The sequence below is a fragment of the Meleagris gallopavo genome, chromosome 4 (genome assembly GCF_000146605.3).
Source record: "Meleagris gallopavo isolate NT-WF06-2002-E0010 breed Aviagen turkey brand Nicholas breeding stock chromosome 4, Turkey_5.1, whole genome shotgun sequence".
In the NCBI taxonomy this organism is placed as follows: domain Eukaryota; kingdom Metazoa; phylum Chordata; class Aves; order Galliformes; family Phasianidae; genus Meleagris; species Meleagris gallopavo.
The window spans coordinates 49,191,374-49,196,210 of NC_015014.2; the positions used below are offsets into that span (position 1 = coordinate 49,191,374).

Genomic DNA, 4,837 nt, shown 5'->3' on the forward strand with positions numbered 1-4,837 from the left:
TAAATCCACTACAATTAGATTTTCTTCTTTTATGTAACAGCAAATTTTATTTGTTCATTTAACACAGAAAAGCATTTCAGACTATTTTGGCTTTTTATTGGTGTTAAAATCATCTGCGTTCTACACTGAAAAATCTGCAACTTTGAACAGCTCACACAGTCTAGCTTTGCTGACATCACTCTGACCTAGAATTGCTTTGACGTGTTCATTTATCAGCTGTGTAGCAGAATAATCAGTATTTCAATTAAATTTGCAACACTTGCAGGCCCTTTGAAGCCACGTGTCTGGAAATCGGTTTCTCGAATGTAAAAAAAAATGGGCAAAAAAAGTTCTTGCAGTGCTCGCTAAAATTACCTCATTTCTATCAAGGAAAAAATGGAACCCTGATAAACCTTCAGTTCTACATCTACTGAATCCAAGGGAGAGAGAAAGAAAAAATCTCAAGGCACCTCCATTAGACAATATTCTCCCTTATCGGGGCAGACTGCTGTCTGGTTTCCTGTCTCAGGCTACCGCTTAGAAAGAGAAATAGCCTAGTGAGTATAAAAGATCAGACTTCTGAAAACAAGTGAACTATGTGGAATGGTATGAAAATCTTTCTCTTCCAAACTGAACTTTTTTATTACGTTTTTCTTAAAAAGTTAATTTCAAAGATAATTTTAAAGGACAAGTATAAATCCTAACTTTTCATATTAAGGGGGAAGAACGATAGAAAATACTGTTCTCTAACGTAAAGGATATTACTATTTCATGAAACACGAGAGAGATTTTTAGAAGAAAAAAAATCTAATCATAAATAAAGGAAGTGTACATTTATGAAAAATAATTTAAATGATGAATTTGAATGAGGGTTTGAATATATAGGGCAAATGTCAATGAACTTCTGCGTACTCCAGAAGTGAAATAAAAACAACTGGGTGAAGAGCTGGAGAGTGTGGTGGGTACAGATGTGATCAAAGAAGCTTGGACTCTTGAACATGCCTTCATGGATCACATTTGTTGATAGTATACTGACTGCATGATAGGCAGGCCATCCACTTTTTTTTTTATTTATTATTATTTTACTCTGACTTAGTGTACTATTAAAAGCCTACCAGAGCTTTATCTTTCCATTTGGCTGATGTACATTTGCACTTTTTTCCCTTGGGAGCTATCCACTATAGCTACAGGGCCCTCAAAGGAAGGCTTAGCATCAACTGAATCCTTAATAGGGAAGGGTTAAATCTCTCCTCAAGCCAGCCCTGACAAACTTCATATTCTGGATTGGAAGTAACTAGCCTTGGAATGAAAACACAAAGCTCCACTCTGACAGTATAAAGGAACTTTAGAAGACCTCCTGTTAGCAGTACTCATTAATATTAAGAAGTTGGTTTACAAAATTACTATAATTTTAATTTTTCTTGGATTTTGTAAAACTTCTAGCAACAAAAAGGTGTGAACCACGTTTACTGTTTTTACTATATGCTAGTTTCCAGTATCAAACTGCAGTTAAATGCAACCCTTTTCCTTTGTCAAGGGAAAAGAGTCAAAGTTTGAAATCCTCTGCAAATTAAGTAAAAATAATTAACTAAAAATAAGTGACAGTAACAAATGAAAATAATCAATACAAAAACTTACCAAAACTGTATGGACAAATACTTCTTGTTATCTGGAGTTCTGAACAGACAAAAAAAAAAAGGAAAACTAACGTAAAGATGTGCGTATAATTTTGTAATTTTTTCCCCCTATAATTAAGCCCCAAGAGAGAAAGTTTACAGCATGTATTTCAAATACTTCTTAAGATTTAAAACACACAATGATCATAAACAATTACTTCTTAGCATCCAAAAAAGCAATGTCAGATACTAAAAAGCTACTTTAAAAAATGATTTTTTTTTGATGAAATAGGAGAGTTGGAATATTACAGTGTGTACTGGAAACATGCATATCCCAGCGTGGAAGAGACAGAGAAATAAATAGCCCGTCCTACATTTTGATCCAGGGCCTGATTCAAAGCCCACTGATTTTGATGCAAGCCTTTCTCCTGATTTCAATAAGCTTTGGCTTGGGTCCTTCAGCTCCTCAGCAGTCAGACCCAAAGCAAGAGAAACATTTACATTCTCTTTCTTCATTTCCTCTTGATGTTTCTCTATATCAGCATGGGGAGAAGTCAACTATAAAAACAAAACTGAAAAACCATTTTTGCACCTATGGAAACACCGAATGTAGAACAGCTATACCTGTTTATTCCAAAGAAAAGCCAGCACTCTCATTTTCTGCATTACATCTGTGAGACAGAGAATCTTCTAGTATGGATAACGAGAGTGTTTTTCTTTCAAGAACTGGAACTGAAAAGCGTTCACAGTGGGCCATCCAGGTTGGCTGAGGGCGGCAGCCAAGGCTCCCTCTGAAAGATGACTGTGCAGATGTGGGCTCTTTTCTCACACCAGCCTAACTCCGTGGCTTTAATGGAGCGGTTCCAGCCCAGCCAGCATCACAAGCCAGAGGAGAAAACTGGCTCTCAGCAGAGGGAGCGCAGCTCTTCAGGTCACCCCCATAAACATACTAGGAGTCGCGGGTGCACATTAAAGGTTAACTTGGAAATCTCATGATGACATAATGCAGGCATCTTAAGCAACTGTGTGTGTAGGGACATGATAACTCACTGGGTGGGGATAGGGAGTTGAGGGGCAGTGGCAAGGGGCCTGGACGAGGCCACCAATCCACCAGAAAACAGCTCGAAACAGGAAAGAGCACCACATATGCCACTTGGAATGTGTGACGCAAACCCCAGCCTTGAAACAAAGAACAGGAAACAGCTCTGCTGGCTGCACTGGGGAGAAAGCACAGAGAAACATTTAGGCGGCCCTCCCTGACCCTATATTCATGAGCAGCTGGAGTCTTTTAAAACAACAACAGTGGGTGGAGGTGTTTGTTCATTGGGTGTGAAGAAAAACACTGTCCTTATGCAGGGGACCTGCCCTATTGACAAATAGGCGCCCTGCACAACACGAAGGAGTGGGAGATTTTCAGACACCATGGGTCACAATGATTAACTACAGCCTTCCCCGGGCTGATGGATTTATTGCTGGACTGATATCACCAGTAGCTGAACAGCAGCACAGCTTCGTTGCTCCCAGCAGCCAGTCCTTATCCAAAGCATGGGGCACCAGGCACTGCTTTCAACTGTACAGGGCTTCTCGTGGCCTCCTTCATCTGGCACAGCTCAGCAAATTGTTCCAGAACTTTGCCTTCCCCATCACTCTGTCCCACACACACCTCACCTTGTGATCTGTGGAGGTAATACTGTTATTCTCTAAGCTCAACAAACGAACTTCTCAAGGTGGAGGCAGAGCAAGGGTGCATCTCGCCTAGATGCCCATTACAGCAACTTCAAGGCGTGCTTTCCTTCAAAGCTGTGGTTTCAGTACCATCTTCCCTGACACGCTTTGGTTATTTGCACCCTATAGGTGGGACACCTAATGCTATCCACGGTGAGGCTGCCTCACAGCAAACTACATGATGGGTCACAGCAGCAGCTCCAGCAGCTGTCGGCTCCATGCTGACCTATCAGCTCCTCTTCATGTCGAGTATTCGGGACTGTAAGCAGCACCTGTGTTGCACAACTCTTATCTCCAAAATCTCAGAACCTTTGTCTGATCTCGCTCACATTTACACGGCTATTTGTCTGAAGGCTTTCGCTGTTGGCAATGCAGGCACTGGTTGCACAGGTCACATCCCCAGAGCACCTCAGGGCTCGCTCAGGGCTCTGCTACTTAGAGGAAGTTCTGTCCGGTTCCTCGTGGAAGGAAGCAACACATTTAGTATCTTTTCTCCCTGCCCTTGACCCCAGTCTCCCGCACAGTCTGCACAGTGCATTCTGGGGAGGAAAAAAAAAGGCATTTGTTTGCTTGGACAAAAACAGAAGCGGTCACTCATATCAGCATCCTCAGGTTTTTGTATTTTGATATTAGACAAAAAGTTCTTAAAAATATGAAAGTCGGTCTGAAGTAACTCTCCAGGGTCAGGCAGGATTATCAGATCCAGATAGAGCTCCTCTCACACGGAGTTCCTCATGCAATTACCAAGAACGCGCGTCTTAAAAGCGCTCAGTGGAAAAAGTCATTACCGTGTAGCCGTGTAATCCTTTGTCTTGGGTGCAGGTAACGAGCATTCACGGATATTATTAGCTTAAATAAAGTCTTCAAAGCTCTCCTCCCGCCACCCAAACGGAGCTTCTAGTAACAATACAGCTCTCAGAGCTCAGCTCCACTTCCTGCTCTTTCAGGGGCCGGGAAGCGAACGCAGCGAGCGGACAATGCAGGTACCTGACCGCGCTACCGGGCAGCGGCACGAACACGAGGCGGCCCGGCTCCGCTGCGCGCCCCACGCAGCCCTCGGGCGCCCGCTTCAGTATCCGCGCCTGGCGTCCCCGGGCTGCCGCTGACTCCGCTCCAAAGCAAATATCCCGCTCCCTTTTCGGCTTTACAAAGCGACATCCAGAAAAGGGAGCCGAACTACGGTCGTTATTTCTAATTCCATATTTAACCGTGGTGCTTCCCTGGACGCTGCGTGGTTGAATTTCACCGACCTCGCTGCAACGTGGTGCTACGCTCGGTGACGATATGCGGGAAAACCTATTTCCGAGAGCCCGTATCGTCCCTGATTAAGCGGGCCGGGCCGGGCACTTTGCAACGGCGAGCTCTTGCAGCGGCGTTCCCCACCGCCGGGCAGCAGTTGCTCTCTGACGGAGCCGCAGAACCCGCCGTTCCTTTCACCCCAGCGCTACCCGGCGCGGCGCCACGTTGGGATCCTCTGACACCGTCCCCCCTTCCCACGGCCGAACCCGACCCCCAAG

General features: G+C 44.3%; 1 protein-coding gene across 1 annotated transcript in view; it reads right to left on the reverse strand.

Annotated features, from left to right (window-relative positions):
- Positions 1-4,787, reverse strand: part of KLF3 (Kruppel like factor 3) — a 25,956-nt gene extending 21,169 nt beyond the window's left edge. Inside the window, exons 1-2 of the mRNA XM_010710289.3 lie at positions 2,220-4,787; positions 1,618-1,656 (exon numbers count right to left, since the gene is read on the reverse strand). The gene's annotated coding sequence lies outside the window, so the exon portion shown is untranslated. The remainder of the gene's footprint in view (positions 1-1,617; positions 1,657-2,219) is intronic.
- Positions 4,788-4,837: the final 50 nt, after the last annotated feature.